This window comes from Vulpes vulpes, chromosome 14, assembly GCF_048418805.1.
Source record: "Vulpes vulpes isolate BD-2025 chromosome 14, VulVul3, whole genome shotgun sequence".
In the NCBI taxonomy this organism is placed as follows: domain Eukaryota; kingdom Metazoa; phylum Chordata; class Mammalia; order Carnivora; family Canidae; genus Vulpes; species Vulpes vulpes.
The window spans coordinates 30,944,691-30,961,913 of record NC_132793.1 but is presented as its reverse complement, the minus strand read 5'-3'; the positions used below and the strand labels follow the sequence as shown (position 1 = coordinate 30,961,913).

The 17,223-nt window shown below is 53.0% G+C and overlaps 1 protein-coding gene across 3 annotated transcripts in view; it reads left to right on the top strand.

Moving 5' to 3' along the window:
- The first annotated feature begins 4,204 nt into the window (after positions 1–4,204).
- RASSF2 (Ras association domain family member 2) overlaps positions 4,205–17,223 on the top strand; it is a 43,278-nt gene continuing 30,259 nt past the window's right edge. The window contains exons 1-2 of one of the 3 annotated variants that reach the window (XM_072736301.1): positions 4,205–4,285; positions 5,452–5,513. The gene's annotated coding sequence lies outside the window, so the exon portion shown is untranslated. Of the gene's footprint in view, positions 4,286–4,365; positions 4,527–4,658; positions 4,678–5,451; positions 5,514–17,223 lie in introns of those variants that run through there. The other 2 variants (XM_072736300.1, XM_026012327.2) reach the window with 2 other exon arrangements.

Below are 17,223 nucleotides of genomic sequence, written 5' to 3'. Positions count from 1 at the left end.
GTGAGTATTGCAAAACAATTACTCCAATAAGATTAGTTAACACATCCATCACTGCCCATAGTTACTATTTTTTAATCCTGTTAAGTTCTTTAATAGCCACTGCTGTATGATGAACAATCTGGACCTTAGTGGCTTAAGATGACAACCATCTGTTTTGCTCGTGCTTTTACTGCTTGGTTACCTAGGCTAGACTCAGCTGAACTCCTTCACACAGCAGTGGTCAACTCTGGATTAGGTAGGGGGCTTTACAGATTTTGGCTGGGTCTTTCACATGTCTGGGGCCTTGGCTGGGACAGCTGGGTTGCCTTGGCTCTGGGTCATGAGATCTCTCACCTACCAGCAGGCTAGCTCAGGCTTACTCATAGGGCAGAGTAATGTTCCAATGGAGAGAGAAGAATGCAAGTCTTCTTGAGGTCACGCTCCGAAAAGGTACTGTTCAGTACCTGCCACATTCTATTGGCTGAAGCAATAGTGTCAACCCAGATTCAAGGTGGGGAAGTAGGTTCTCCTTTTTGTGGGAGGAACTGCAAAATGTTTTCAGGAAGGGGAATAATTGTGACTATTTCGGCAATTCATCTACTACTTTCTAGGTAATGTCAAGATCCCAAGCTCTTGAAATGGAGAAGCTGAGTAGAAAGTAGGTCCCTGAAATGTTACTTAGCAAGAGGGTCCCCAAAGCATTCTTCTATCTTCCTAGGATCCCTGGTGTGTCCAGAGGGCCAAGTTGGGGGCAGAGGTGAGTGACAATTTCATCTTCCTTCTGTCAACTAAAACTTTGTTACCGGACCAAACCAAACATGGTTTCTTCTTTCCTTGGAATTAAAATGATCTCCCAGGAGGACTTTTTTTTTTCCCCCTCTCAAGCAAAGCAAATAGATTTCCAGCCAGCCCACTGTGCTGTGCCAGACATGTCCAGGTATATTTGGGTCCCAGTGGCAGACCTTGCTTAGTCTTCATTATTTCTCTATAACTCGTTAGATATTCTATTGTAAATTCTCACCTCCTGGGTGGCACAGGGGAAAAAACGGGATCTGAGGCAATAATTCAAACAGTCTCTCTGGTCTCCTTCAAAACTTCCCACGTTTCTCCTGTGGTGGCATGTGAGATGATGCCTCTGGGTCTCCCCTGGGCCTCCAGTAAATCTGCTCTGGATCATCCCTTGAAAGCAGAATGCTGAGGGGTCATGGCTTCATTCCGAGTGTTCAGCTGCTGATGCCTGAGGCTCATGTACCTCATGGTCTGGGTGTTCCATGCTCCTTCAGAGCCCTGCAGTAGCCCCTGACCTCCTCAGTGATGTTAACCAATGTTCCCTCACCAATGTTCCCTCTGAGTCCCCCTCGTGTCCTCCCGTCAGCCCCTGACCTAGCCTCCAGGATCAACTAGCTCCTGTCCATGCTGGGTCTCAGAGCAGATGATTTGCATGTTCTGTGTCACAACCCCTCAGCTCCCCTCTCACCCCAGCAGAGCTGTGGTGGACAGCTTTGTGCATGATGACTCATCCCACTCATCCCCGCAAGTGACAAAGGCAGTGGCTCCTGCTTTTCTGCCTTAGATATTTCCATGAGACCAAAGAAGTCCACACAACCAGGGAGTAAGAAGAAGTAAGCTTTCCTGGGAGTAATCCTCAACTGGTGGGAGTTGAGGTAAATGCCCCAGTCCCCCGACCTTCAGAGAGGATAGTTCTGAGGCACGTCTTATACAGTTCCTTAGAGGGGCCCCAGTTGTAGACCGCTTGCTAGCTTCTCTTGTCCCCCTGCCTTACTTCCCTGCTATCTGGGATCAACTCCAAGTAAGTAGCCTGCTCCTGTCTTTATCTCAGGTTCTGTTTTTGAGAGAACTCAAACTAAGATAGGCTCTATAGGAAGCCTGGGACTCACAAGTTAGCTTTCTTCTAAGGCCTGTGGTCCTCGGGAGCAGGTGGAACTTTGGCATCTTGTCTGCTGGCACCACAGCAATTGTGGGTGGCTCCAGAAAGCTAAACCCAGGCCCTACCTCTGCATAACTCATAAGTAGTGTCTTTATATTGTTTGCATGTTTAAATGGTAATATTTTGAATATATTGAGTTAAATAAAATATATTATTAAAATTAATTTCACTAGGATTTTTTAAAAAATATTTTTTATGTAGCTAGACAGCTGTAATTGCACCTCGGCTTGCACTGTTTCTGTTGGAGAACAGGTTCTAGACAATGCTTACCTGCTGCTTCCCTGGAGTCATGTAGTTCATAGGCCAGTCCCCAGGAGTGGATGGTGGCAAGAAAACGTGGTTTGAAGGTGGACTTTCATGTATCAGTTTAATATTTGCAAAGTATTAAACCTGTTACAGATGTATTGTCCCTGCACCCCCTGGAAGGATAAGAACCCTTTCCTTTCTCTTCTGCGGCTTCCATATGGGGAAATTGATGAAAAGAAAGATGTTTTCTGGTGTCTTGAACTAATCAATCAATTTATTCACCAAGACAAAAAATATAAGTAGAGGGGAAAGGCTTATGTGTTTTTTAAAGATTTATTTTTTTTGGGGGGGGGATGGTGCAGAGAGGGAGAGAGATAATCTCCAGCAGACTCTCCACTGAGCATGGAAGCCAAATGGGCTTGATCCCAGGACCCTGAGATCATGACCTCAGCCTAAACCAAAAGTCTGATGCTTAACTCACTGAGCCAACCAGGCGCCCCAGGCCCCGAGTGAGTTTTAAATCAGGCCTAAGGGCAGGGTCCCTGGCAGCCCAGTTTGTAAGTTGATTGGTCATCGGATGGTCACCTGACCTGAGCTGGGCCCAGGAGCTGCTCTTTTGGGAGACTGGCCCACAGACTTTAAGGGATTCCAGCTCTAACAGGCTACTGTCTTCAGTAGGAGAGCTCCAAGACCCAGCAATGGAAAAGGCCACCCTTTGTCATGTGTCTAGGGTGCAGGGAAGGCCATTCTAAGATGAAAGGGAAGAGCTGGCCTCTCAGAGAAGACTTCCTGGGTTACTGGAAGCTCTCCAGGCTCTGGATTTGCTTATTACTGAGCTCTCTCTGCAGTTCTGACCTCCAGGTCATAGAGAAACATCATGTCCTCAGAATACATTCCCCTGATGGTGTTCATGTTACCTGCAAAGGAGAGAAGCTTACCAATACAGACTAGTGGCTGAGGGGTGGGGGGAGAATATTAATGGGAGAGTTTTGTATTTATAGGTCAAGGGGAAAGTACAAGTAGATAATTTTTTTTTTCCCTACAGAAAATGCTGATCAGTGGCCTTCTTGTTCCAGGGTAGCTGACACAGTTTTCAGCACCACCCTACAGCTGCATTTTGGGTTCAAAGGCTTTTGTGGCTGGACTGGGAAGCACATCACCATTTATAACATTGTTTCTAAGGGAGACACATTCCAAGATCCAAACAATGAATTTAGTAAAGAATGTTTGGCTTTCAGGAGGGATGAGCAGAGCCGGCTGTACCCTGGGGGTTAGCTACCCATTAACCATTAGGCTCCCTTCCCTTTAGACAGGGAGACTCACACTGCAGGGTTGAGGCATGTGAGTGTGAGAGCGGGTGTGCTGGCTGGCGCGCTCGTGTATGTGTGTGTGTGGGTGGGTGGGTGGGGGGGTTATGATAAAAGGAAGGAAATAGATAAAGGGCCCGCACCTGGGATGCTCTAAGGCATCCTCTGCTCTGAGAGCCCCTAGAGTCCAGGGATGGATGCGAGAGAGGTGAGAAGTGGACAAAGAAACTTGGCCTCCTTCACTCACTGTCAAGTCTGCCCACCGGCCTGTCGAAGGGGGCTTGCCTGGGCCCTGCTCAGCTCAAACCCTTTTTGGAATAAGGCAGGGTGTTAGAAAATGAATCCCGCATCCTCTGCCGGGGGAATCCGGGGCGCTGGAGGTGGGCTCCGCGGGGCAGCGTGACTGTTCCCCGGGAGTGGCCGCCACAGCGCGGGCCGAGCTCAGGGGCTTGGGCCAAGACTCCATCCGGCTGGAAGAGGGCAGCGGCGAATGGGGTGAGGGGATCCAGACCATCCTCCGTACCCCCTGCACTCCTCCCCTCCCCTCGCCCCCCTCGCCCCCCCACCCCCCTCCTCCCCCCCTCCAGCCCGGAAGAGGCGCTGGCAGCCGAAGCCCCGACTCGCAGGAGGGGAAGAAGGGGACGCGCAGCCCCAGCATTGTCTGGGAGGGAGGGGAGAAGCTCCGCCCCCCAGGGGGAGGGGAGGGGAGGGGGAAAGGGAGGGAGGGGAGGAAGAAAGGCGCGGGGAGAGGGGCGGGGGAGAGATGGAGAGCTAGAGAAAGCCGGGGAGACGCCGAGCGGACGCGGTAGGGACGGATAAAGGCGGGGGGGGGGGGGCGGGAGGGGAGGGGGGAGGCGAGGAGGGCGGGGCGCCCGACCCCCAATCGCGCGGCCGCCGCCTGCGCTGCGGGGCTGGGATTGAGCCGCGCCCGCCGCTGGCTGACCCGGGCGCGGGCTGGAGCACGCCCCGCGCCCCCCGCCCCCCGCCCCCGAGGCACCCGCTTTCCAACCCCGCGGGCGATGCCGCGGGCTCGGGACGCAGGCAAGGTGCGGGGTGCGGGGTGCGGGGCGCGGGGCGCGGGGTGCGGGATGCGGGGCGCGGGGCGCAAGGTGCCGGGCGCGGGCCGGCCTCTCTCCCCAGCCTCCCTCCCTCCGGCCTCGCCGAAAGTTTTCCCGCGGTGTCCCCGGCCCGGTCCAGGTCAGCGCCTCAGCCCTCGCCGGCCGCGGTCCCCGCCTCGTCTCCGGGCCGCGGGGGGTTCCCGGGCGTGCGGACCCCGCCACCCCTGCGCTCCCGGCTTCTGGCCGGAGAAAGTTGTGCCTCCAAGCTCGTCTTCCCTCCGCGACCCCTTGGGGTCCCTCCTGCCCTCCGCGCCCAGGGCGGCGACAGGAAGGCGCCCCCGCCCCATCCCTGGGGTTCCCGGGACTCTCCTGGCGAGCTGGGACCCGGTAGCAGGTGCAGGAATGGGAGGCCCGGACGGCTCTGGGGAGGGCCCGACCCCCGCCGGTCCCCGGCTCTCTGCCCTGCGGACGGTCCCCCAGGGGCGGGTTCCAGCCCCCGGCGCGGGCAGGAGGCGCGCGGGAGGCTCCTTCCGACCGGCGCGGGGGCGCGGGGGCGCGGGGGCGCGGGGGCGCGGGGTCCTCGTGGCACTTCCCCTCCTCTGCTGTCTCCCCGCCCGCCCGGAGCCAGTGCCTGCAGAGCTGGGGCGAGGTCAGCTCCGCGTCCCCTCTCGCCCGAGGGGGCAGGCTCCTCGGGCGACCCAGCCACTTCTGCATTTTGGGGCTCCTGCTCTGCGTTCAGCTCTTAGGCTGGGAGAAGCCTGGGGACGGCTCGGAGCGGCGCGGTGGCCCGACCGCGAGACCGAGGGCCCCATCTTACTGTGGGGCTCTGTCCTGGGCTGTTCACGGCTAATGCCACGCGGTGACAGCAGGAGCAGAGCGCTGCTGCTCAGTGCCGCATGTACTTTATTCCCAGGTGTCCGGAACCCGGGTTCTCCCAGAGGACAGAGGCCGTGACTAGTGCTGGCCAGGTTTATAGTAAGTACTTGAACGGAATGAATGAAAGTTTGAATCAGTGAGCTGCCAAGTAACAATTCATCCTGGAGTGGGACTCTGTTCCTGTCACAGTTGATCTGGGTACAATGGGAGGAAAGAATTAGAAACAATGATTCTTTTTAAACAGCTGGGATTCAGAGCCAGGGGCCTTCTTTCTAGAGCATCTGGAAGAGGAATCTGGGGCTGGATTTATTTTACTTATCAATCCACATTTATTTACTGAGAACTTTTTCTGCAGGTGGTCTGAGGAATTAAAGAAACTTCTCACGGCTAAGATGTATTGGTTGTTTGAGGAGAGGTGGTTTTGATTGTTGTTGTTTTTAGCTTGTGTCCAAAGGCGGTGTCCCAGGGACTGAGTGTGGAGCCAGCCTGGGAGGTGCCCACTTGGGATCAGAGACCTTGGACTGGGGTGGTGAGTGTGGGCACCAGCTGTGCTTTCTCCTCTGGAACTGGCAGCCTGATGCCTGTGAGCCGCTGCAGTCCCCAGGGCCTTCGCAGGCTAAAAGAGGGCCTCACATGGTGGCTGAGCTTGGAGAGGTGGGGTTGTTGGGGAAGGGTGGCAGGTGGTTCTTGCCCTGGCAGAAGAAGAGGAAGCCCGCCTGGGCACCTGGGAGTGCGGGCTGGCACAGTTGGGGATCCCCCGTGCTGGAGAGGCTGAGGGGTGAGTCCCGCCCCTCCTTCAGAAGACAGGAGAGCAGGGGTGGCGTATTGGGATGGGAGACAGGATAATCTATCTGGGGTACTGTTGAGATATATCCCTTGCTCCTTGCCCTCATTTTTGTGCTGGTGAAATCCAGTTAGAATGAAGGGCATCTTCAGGGAGGGGCTGAAAGAAGGCCAGGTGACGGGGGCAGGGGGTGGGCACTGAGGCATGCCCCTCTCCAGGGCAAGGGATGTGCCCTTTGCACCTGACTACAGGGCCAAGCCATATGCACCTGTGCCTCCCGGGGCAGCATCCCCCCCCTTCCTGAGGGGCATCTCCTCCTGCCCCGCCCCCCGGGCTCCAGAACCCACCCCTCTGCATTTCTGCACAGCGTCTGACTGGGGCTGCAGGCCCTCTCTCCAGTGTGTGCTTAGAGGTCAGCTAGCGGGGCAGTGCCCTACACCACTTTTTCAGTCCCCCAGTCCTTCCTTTTTTTTTTAAAGATTTATTTATTTATTTATTTATTTTTGATAGACATAGAGAGAGAGAGAGAGAGAGAGAGGCAGAGACACAGGAGGAGGGAGAAGCAGGCTCCATGCCCGGAGCCCGACGTGGGACTCGATCCCGGGACTCCAGGATCGCGCCCTGGGCCAAAGGCAGGGGCTAAACCGCTGAGCCACCCAGGGATCCCCCCCCCAGTCCTTCCTATTCTCAGCTGTGCTGTCCTACCCGGGACCTTTCAGTCACCCACTAGTTTTGCTTTGATTTCTTGGTCTATTTCCTGGGGCCCCGGAGCCAAGCTTCGTGTCTGCCTTCTGTGCGTGAGCTGCTTAGGAATGGCCAAGAGACTTGGCTGGAGAGGTGCCCAGGACTGCACATCCTGGCACCTCCGCTGGAGTGCCGATGGCTGTCCCAAAGCACAAAAGAACATTGGCCTGGGTATTGCCTTCAGTCCTCCCTACCATCCTGGGGCAGGAAGTGCCCTCACTGAGAGGTGGTTTACAGGCAGGACCAGATTGCCAGAAAATCCTGCTGAGAGGCCTGGGACTTGCCCATGTCCCCTCTCCCCCAGGCTGAGGAGCTGGGCAGGTCTCAGCAGAGTCCTTGGAACAGAGCAAGACGTCCAGTCTCTGTCTTTAAGACACAGCTGCTGAGAGCTGCTGCCACTGCGTTTGTGAAGCTAGGGCCGTGGTCCCCTTCTGCCACTTCCCTGTTTCTCCCACCACTCTACTATACGGTCCAGCGATTTACCCTAATGACCTGCTGTCCTCTTTAAACACTTCCCTGCATCTCCAGAAGAATTTGAAATAAGTCCTTAAGGTGGGGTAAGCTCCTGCAGGCCTGTGATTGCTGGGTTTGTTTCTTTGGCCTGCTTGTGGGTTCCCATGGAGGAGGTGTCTCGTGAGGATGAGGGGAGAGGGGAGGGCAGCAGACACTGGGAAGCAGGGCACTGTAAACAGGGGCACCCTCCAGACTCGGCCGGCTGGGTGTCCAGTGGGTCATTTTTGATCATCCCTGGGGTGGCAGGCAGACTCTGGAGCCTGTAATCACAGGTTGATGCCGCTGCTTAGGATGACAGCTTGAGGCTGTAGCACTCTTCCCACGTCAGCTGTGGCTGAATCAAAGGGAAACCTTACGCCCCCGAAGTAGGGGGCAGGGAAGCGCTCTTGGCTCGTTCCCGTTGGATGAGCAGAGTGACTTAGGAGGGCTTTTCCTATTCATTCTGCTGATAAAACTTGAAAAAAAGATCTTGTGCCATCCTTGGACATCTCAACCCAAAGTGATTTGGCAGGGTGGGCTGACTTCACCAGCATGGTGCTTTCCCCATAGTTGACACTCAGCTAAGTGTTTGATTAACTGCTTGTTTCTAGAAGAGTAACGTAGAGTATTGGATAGAAGTGGGTATTGCGATGGCCCATGAATGGCCGGTTATAATGCTTTGGAGAGAGGCTGTCCTTAGCTAGGTGAGAAAACTGAGTTCACCTGCTCATGGCTTTCGCATCTAGGCTGTGACCAGTGATAAATGTTGAACAACTGGCTCTACAGGGGTTGGGGGGGGAAGCCCTGCTTTGTGATACTTATTGATTTCTATAGTGTAAATAGTCCCATCATAGCTGATTTCAAGCTACCAACATGGCACCATGAACACTGAGTCAGGAAGAGATGTGCTTAGTCAGCCCTTGTGAGCCAGTAGGAGCAGCTCCAGTACGTAGCTGACCATGATTGAGCTGGGATGTGACGTCAGTGAGCTTAATTTCCAGATTTTGTAGACTGAGGAGGATAAGAACTGTATGAGGCATCTAAAATTTGGGGTACGTTGAAGCTCTGACCTTGAACAGCCAGCCTAATCACTGTGTGCGATGCTTCTGGGATTTATTTAGACACTATTGAAATGTTGATGCTACAGTCTTTTTGGGTCTCAGTTTTCCCATCTCCAAGGCAAGGGATTGAATGATTCCACTAGACCCTTCTAGCACCGAGTCTCTTTAGGAAGAGTCTACTGCATTCTTCTTACGTCTACTCAGGAACAAGACTTTTAACAAAAGAAAGTCTTTCACATGTCCACACTTAAACGTTGTCCACCACAGGGCACCCAGCCCTGGGCCATCCTGGAATTTTGCTGTAGTCTTTCCTGCTACTTAAAGGGAATTTAGTAGCTATTAGCCCAGCCACTTTCTGCCTTCTTTGTGTAGCGGTTTCTCTTCCTGACACAGGCCTGGTGTGTCCCCTGAGGAGGCCAGGGCAATGGGGAGGGAGGAACTGATTTCTTATGGAAGGGATGGTCCCTACTTCCCTGAACTGCGATGCTTTGTCACAGACACCCAGGTGAAAGCCAAGAAAAGCCCATGCGGAGAAAGAGACTTTAAAAAAAAAAAGATTTTATTTATTTATTCATGAGAGACACACAGAGAGAGGCAGAGACATAAGCAGGCTCCCTGTGGGGAGCCCGATGCGGGACTCCATCCCAGGACCCCAGGATCATGACCTGTGCTGAAGACAGACGCTCAACCACTGAGCCACCCAGCTGCCCCGAAAGAGGCTTTTATACGACAAAATTCAACATCCCCACTGTGATTTTACTCATAAGGGCTCTGTTGACAGTCCTCCCAGGGGAGTCCCTGACTCAGCAATTGCACCGGTAGGAAATCTTATCCTAAGGATATAATTGGACAAGTGCAGAAAAATATGTGCACAGGGATGTCCCTTGCAGTATTATTTGTAATAATAACAGCAACCAAAATGGAGGCTAAATCCCAACAAAAGCAAACTTGTTAATTATGGTACAGGTGTCCGTCAGTGTTCCAAAGTGGTTTGCCTTATGCTGCTTGGCTTTTATGAAAGACCTACGTTTGTACCTCTTTTGCTAACAGAAAGAAATCCGAAGAGGATTTTCATTTTTATGGAAAAAAAAGGCAAAAAGCAAAAATAGTGTTCAGTATTTGTTTTGCAGCGAGCCCTTACAGAGGCCACACACACCCCAGTGCTGAGAGCGGGCCCCACCAAGCTCCTTCCCCGGGACCTACATTCAGCATCGCAGCATCCAGCTGCTACAACTGTGTCTGTGGGCATCTGTGCTTTATCTCAATTTATTTTGTGTATCCATTAGCAAGATGTATCCTGAGGTATCAGAAAAACCTAAGACATGTTAATTTTTGGATCTGGGAACGCTCAAAAATTTTCCCATATAAATTAATGGTGATTGCTTCTTTGCTTTATGCCACTTGGGCTCATGAAAAGTTTCATAGGAATACTCCACTTTTGGGTGGCAGGGAAGGCCTGCTATACACTGGACTATACACTGGACTACCATGGGGCTACAAAAAAAATATAAGGTAGAGATGTGCGTCTATTACCATGGAAAAACATGATATTTCTCAAAATCAGGTTACCAAACTGTGCTATTTGTTTTTGTGTTTGGTTTAAGATTTTATTTATTTATTCATGAGAGACACAGAGAGAGGCAGAGACAAAGGCAGAGGGAGAAGCAGGCTGGATGTGGGACTTGATCTCAGGACCTCCAGGATCATGACCTGAGCCACAGGCAGACGTTCAACCATGGAACCACCCAGGTGCCCCTCTGTGGGGTGTCTTATAAGGGCACTAATCCCATTTGTGAAGGTAGAGCCATCCTCATGAATCATGCCCAAAGACCCCACTTTCTAATGCCATCACATTTCAGGTTAGGATTTTAACATATGAATTTGGGGAGACACAATCATTCAGACCGCAGCAGTGACATTAAGTGTACTCACAGCGTTGTACAACCATCACTAGTACTGTCTCCAGGACTTTCCCATCATCCCACACAAAGACTCTACCCGTTAGACATTAACTTTCCATTCCTGACCCTCGAGCCTCTGGTAACCTCAATTCCACGTACTGTCTGTGTGAATATGCCTATTTTAGGTATCTCATAGAAGTGGAATCCTTCGATAACTGTCCTTTTTTTGGAATAATTTTTTTGCTTATCTATGTTTTAAAAATAAAAAAAATGTTTGTTTTACTTAGGTCATAGAAAGGAAAGAAAGAGAAAGCCCTGTGATGGAGTGGTGGGCGTGTTTTGGTCCCAGTGGTTTCTTTTCTTCTTTTTTTTTTAAGATTTTATTTATTTATTCATGAGAATACACAGAGAGAGACAGAGGCAGAGACACAGGCAGAGGGAGAAGCAGGCTCCATGCAGGGAGCCTGATGTGGGACCGGATCCCAGATCTCCAGGATCACGCCCTGGGCTGAAGGCGGCGCTGAACCCCTGAGCCACCCGGGCTGCCCAGGTCCCAGTGGTTTCATTCCAGGCAGGGCCGCGTGGTCCCGGCCACCGTTCACGCCCCTGCCATCCTCACTTGGGGTGGGGGCTGGGGTCTGGCCTCCGCGTCAGCCTGGCAGGGCAGGCCGGCGACCAGGCACTGACGAATGCCGCCTCCTGGCCTCGGAGCTGACCGCAGGTGGCTTGCTGGTTGCTGGCAGTTGGGCCCCAGGCCTCAGGCAGTGGCTTCTGTGGTGGGTTTGCGTGGGAGCGCTTGGGGTTCACCGTGCCTTGAACCTCAGAGCTGTCCTGCAGTGAGTGAGGTCCAAATCACGTAGAGGTGGCTTGTTGAGACCATCTTTCTTGAAGAGACTGAGAATAACATCCTCAGTATTTCAATTTCAAGCATCCTTTGTGTGTTCCAGATCCTGGGGCTCAACTGGCCCTGCTAAATCCTCACCATGGAGGCCGTGGGTATGGCTCCCGAATATTCTGTCCACAGGCAGAGTGGCCCGGCTGGCATGCAGGGTGGACTTCAGCTGGTGGGGTTCATGAGGCCTCAAGTGCTCCGGAGAGACGGGTGGTATCCTGAGGTAGTTGGCACCCTCTTCCTGAAGCTCCAGATGGGATCTCACAGTTGATCATAACAGACATTTGAGACAACGGATGCTTTCTTGTGTACATGACAAGATTACCCGGGACACGGTGCAGTGGGCTGGGGGGCAGGGGAGACTGTGTGTATGCTTCAGGTTGAGTCTGAGGTAAAAGGGGGTTGGGAAGTTTCGGGACCCAGAAGTAGGAGACCGGGTTGTGTGGCTCTGACGTCACGGGAGTGGATCAAGTGGCTTCTCAATGGGACACCTTGTTCTGTGAGAAAAGCTTTACATTCCTTGGAAGGGGAGCTCCCAGAAGGGCCTCTCCAGCGAGTCAGTGTGAGGATTTAGGTGTGGGAGGGACAGACTCGCCCACTGGACTCTGGAAGTTTCTTTACCTGGCTCTGCCTGTTTTCTCTCTGTCCAGTGGGAGGCTGCTCTTTTAATTCTAGACAGTCGGCGAAGTGTAAAGATGTTACAGAAATGGCCTTTGAAGCCCATTTTGAGAAGTTCTGTGTTTCATGGGGCTGATTTTTCTTTAGGGTCAGTCGGCTGGTTGCAGGGCAGGCAGAGGAGGGTGTGGACGTGGTTTTGTTCAAAACTCCCTCAGCCTCCTGGAAATGCTCTGGAAACCCCCAAATGAGCAGCCTCCCCTAGGAAGGGCCTGAGATCTGCTGTGTGGGGGTGAATTCTTCCACACATGGGGTGTTAAGGAAATGAAAGGAGGATGGTTGTAAGATGCCCCCCAATGGCTGCCCCAGGGGAGGGCTGAGTGCACGCTAGATCCTTCCTTTCCTCTCCCTTCCTGACTGCTTCTAAAGTGCAAGGAACCTGTTCATCTTGGCTGGGAGTAGGAGTGGGGAAGGGGTGGGTGGGATGGGGGTGGGGGATGCCTGTGAACCTGGCTCTCGGGGTTTCCAGTCCTGGCCCCAGGTAGCCAGGAGCAGAAACCCCAAGATCTCTGCACACAAAGCTCGATCTTAGCCTATAGCACCAAAAAAGGAAGAGCTGCTGGGGTTCCCTGAGGAAGGGGAAGTGAGGTCAGAGATGAGTCTCGGAGAAATCACTCAGTAAACAGGAAGAGTGGCCAGAAAGAAGCCTGTGCTTGTAGGAAGTGGGGAGCTGGAGGCAGCCCCCCTCACCTGCCTGGCTAGGTCAGTATGTCCCCTGCAGAGTTGAGACTGACTCCAGACCGCATAGGCACTGATACAGGCCTTGGGGCCTCCCTGTGGAATGGGGCTTCACCTAGATCCCATAATTATTGGGCTGGAGGAAAGCTGAATTTGCCCTTCCCAAGGTAGACCATGAAACTGACCTATAAAATAGCCCTGGTTTCGAGAGATGCAGGTCAAGAAATGCTTCCTCTTGTTTGCCTTACTAGGGCCACTGTGGCTTCCACCTACTTCCCACTGCTTCCTCAGGCCAGCTCAGCCATACAGAAGTTTGCACATTGCTGAACTTTAGCCCATGGGTGGGGGGAGTAGTCTTGGCAAGAACTCTCTGGTTGAAGGTGTTGAAGAGGCTGCTATAGGGAGGCAGGGCCTTCCTTGGTGGATCTGTTGAATTGGAAGATTGGCTTTCTATACCTCTGGTTCCTCTGAGCCAGAGTCTAAATTCTACACATAGATACACACACACACACACACACACACACACACACACACACACACAGAGCTTTTTCTGTCTGGAGTGTTTTTACTTCCTTAATGCCTTATTATTATTGTTTTTTGTCCTGCTCCAACACCCTAGTTCTCTGATATGAGATTAAGGGCCTTTAGGTTTCTTTCTAAACATCCATCCAGAAGGTCAAAAACTTGTGGACACTGGTGGGACTTTTCTGTAAACAAGGAGTGGCTCATCCGGGCCTGTGAAGTGATTGGGTGAGTACTAGTGGTGATTTCCCAGGTCACTCACCTGGCCACCACCCGCTGGTGGCGAGTGGGAGGCATGCCCCTTCTGGGGGGAATCCTAGGACCAGTTCCTCAGAATGGCCCCAGCCATACTGGGGGCTCAGATCTGTGCACAGAAGGCCTGAGCAGAACGGGCCAGGGTCCCAGTTTGGCAGTGGAAGAGCCAGGGCTTGTCAGATCAAGCTGCCTGCAGGGAGCCTGGCGTGGCTGGAATCTCGGCTCCGCATCTGGATGGTCCAGGCAGGGGCTGCCTCCTGGGATGGGTGTCAGCAGGGGCCGCGTGCCTGTCATCAGTCAGGCCCCAGGCTTTTTCTGGGTTGGGGGAGCAGGTGGTCTGTGGGACCACTGAGCGTGAGGGGTGGGTAGCTCATTCTTTGGACAGAGGGTAGATATGACTTGTGGTGTGTGGCACGGTGACATTGCAAGTGCCTGGGTCCATGGCCAGAGTCTCTATCCCTGGCCCCTGCAGGGTCTGCTCTATGGACATCCTGTCCGTGCAGCCATTCACTCACTTGCCTTCCTTCCCCAGACTCCCCAGGGCCCGCTGGGGCTGGCAGCCGAAGCCTGCCTGTTCCTGCCTGCCCTGCTCAGGGTCCCCCATATCCAGTGCTTGGCCAGGGCACCACAGACAGGGCAGTGGGCTTCATGTCGGCTCTGTGACCTGGGACAAGTTGCCTAACCTCTGGGACCTTCTGTTTCCTCATCTGTCAAATGGTGAAGATAAAGCATTCCCCATGGGTTCTTTCTTGTAAGGGACAAAGAAAAGCTTCTAGAGCCTGGTTACTGGCACTGCCAGCCTCACTTGGGAGCTTGCTTGTTAGGAATGCACATCCTCAGCCCTCATCCAAAAGGATGAATCAGAAGCTGGGGGAGGGGGCGGTTGTGGGGGGGGAGGAATATGTACCTAATGAGCCCTCCAGGGGCTTCTGGACTCCAGTATGAGAACCACTCCTCTAGGATATGGCTGGGTCAGTTGAGTTTTAGCTGAAAACTTTTTTTTTTTTTAAAGATTTTATTTATTTATTCATGAGAGACACAGAGACATAGGCAGAGGGAGAAGCAGGCTTCCTGCGGGGAGCCTGATGTGGGACTCGATCTCAGGACCCCGGGATCATGACCTGAACCGAAAGCAGATGCTCAGCTTCTGAGCCACCCAGGTGCCCCATTAAAACTCTTTTTTCCCCCTTCAAAGCAGAGGGTTCTGCTTTGCAAGGATTCGCAGGGTCCCAGGTTTGACCCCAGCACCACCTGCTCCAGACTGTGTATTTTGGGACAGTTCTTTGGCTTGCTTGTGCCTCATTTGCTTCATCTGCAAAAATGGGGATATTAAGGTTTCTCCATAGGTTTGTTGTAAATAAGCCAAAGCAGATATTAGGTCGCCCACAGTAAACTCTCATTTATGGTAGCTGTTATTCACTTCCGGTGTTTTATTATTAGCACAGTGATAATTTTGTGATTGCTCTGTTCCTGGTTTGTGGGGGCAACAGGTGTCAAAGTGCCTCCTGAGACTAGACTTCTGCTAGTTCTCTTGAGCTATGCTCTTTCATTTTTTTTTAAAGATTTTGTTTATTTATTCATGAGAGACACGCACAGAGGCAGAGACACAGGCAGAGGGAGAAGCAGGCTCCAGAAGGGAGCCCGATGCAGAACTCGATCCTGGGACTCCAGGATCACGCCCTGGGCTGAAGGCAGGTGCTAAACCGCTGAGCCACCCAGGGATCCCCGAGCTATGCTCTTTTCCACCTGCCAACCTCTTACCAAGTAAGAGGTTCCACTCCCCCTTTCCTGATGCTTAGCATGCTTTTTGGGTGGGGATTAGCAAAGCCTTTTATTCACAGTTAAATGTAAAGCTGAGAAAGAACAGCATACACTCAGGACACTTGACCTTAGCTCCCCTTTTGGTGGTGTTTGGTGCCAGATGCTTTCTGAGTGGAGTGACTGGGGGAGCTGTGTGGCTGGGTCACTGGGGGTCAGAGGAGGTACATTCAGGAAAGGGAGGATCAGTGAGGTGAACAGGTCCCACAGAGGACCTGGGCCTTGCCAACCAGCAGACCTTTTATTGAATAAAGGTGGAAGGTAAAGTGTGCCATTTCCTTTCTCGGCAGCCTGAATTTTGCCCATGTCTGGGACAGGTTCAGGTTCAGGAACCAGGAGGTGGTATCTCTGGTAATCTCTAGAACTTGGCAGGGTCCCAGGCCACAGCTCTAGTCTCCTTCCTCGTGTGGCGCAATAGGGCTGGGGTTTCCTGTTTGCCATCGACGCTCCTTCCTGCCCCTATACCAAGGGGCTGAAGTACACAGGGGTCAGCCCTATCTCCTCTGTCACTGCTTGGTTACAAAGCAGAGTCCCTCAGGAGACCTGATGAGGTAGTCTTTAGCACTATAGTATGAAGCACTGTATAGGATAACTTTCTACTCCAACCCAGGAGCTCCAGATTATTCCGTGCCTCCCCCCCCCCACCCCCCAACACTGACAGCAGTGGCAGAGCAGGATTCAGAGAAGTGGGGACAGGCCCCAAAAGGGGAAGCTGTGGGCCTCCAGTGAGCATTTCCTTTGTTTCTGGGGCCCTGGGCTGGCTTCCTGGCTTCTGTGGTGTGGTGGTGTCCTGGTTTGCATGATGGAGGCCCTTTGCATCAGCTAGCTCTGTCCTTGCGTTCACTGACCCTTTGGGATGCTCTCCACTGCCCTCTCACCCCTTTAAAATATTAGTATTGGGGAGGGGGTTGCTGAAGACCCGGCTCAGTTTGCTTTTAGAAAATTCTATTCCGGGCAGCCCAGGTGGCTCAGTGGTTTAGGGCTGCCTTCAGCCCAGGGTATGATCCTGGAGTCCCAGGATCGGGTCCCGCATCCGGCTCCCTGCATGGAGCCTGCTTCTCCCTCTGCCTCTGCCTCTGTCTCTGCCTCAATCTCTCTCTGTCTCTCATGAATAAATAAATAAAATCTTAAAAAAAAAGAAAGAAAGAAAATTCTATTCCTTCCATCCCTGAAAGGCTGCTTTGAGATGAATTTGAGGGCACCTGAGTTACTCAGTCACCTGAGTTACGAGATGAATCCCTATCAGATCTCTAGGTCCTTCTCAGCTCTGATTGTATTTTGGCACCACCTGGGAAGGCCATAAAAATGCTCCTGCCTGGGCCCCTTCCAGAGGGTCTGATGTAAGGGGTAGGGGTTGCAGTTTGGACATCAGGAATCTTAAACCAACCCCTCTCACCCTCCTCCTCCCCCACCCGTCCTCACCCAGGGAGAGTCTGATGAGCATCTAGAATTAGAACCTCTGAGCTGTTGGGTGTCTCGAGGCCAGTTGCTTCTCCTTCCCGCTCTGGTTTCTGCTGAGGCCTTGCAGACTGCATGTCCCTCCCATTGGTCAGAGGGTGGCTCTGTGGGGTTTGCCCCTCTGGGAATTTGTGGAAAGCCTCCCTTCCCTGAACCTGCTTTGTTTTCCTAACTGAACTTAGGGACTGGGGCTGCCTGGGTCCTGTCAACTGGCTGTTGCCCCCGAACCTTCCCATCCCACCCCTGTTGCCGAGGTCAAGTCTGGCTCCCGCTGGGCCACCAGGAAGACCGTGTAGACCGTGAAACAAAGTGGGGTTCTTGGTGTCCTCTGGACTTTCCTGCCAGGGTGTTGCCAACCTTTCTGTCCTGTGTTTGCCCTTCTCCCTCTGGGGACTTACCAGTTGATTCATAAGATGAGAGCCTCGGCCCTGCAGGCTGGAACAGGAACTGTAGGGAATAGCCGGCATCCCAGGGCTGCTGAGGCCACATGTACCTTGGGGTGCTCTCCAGGCACACAGAAAGGGAGGAG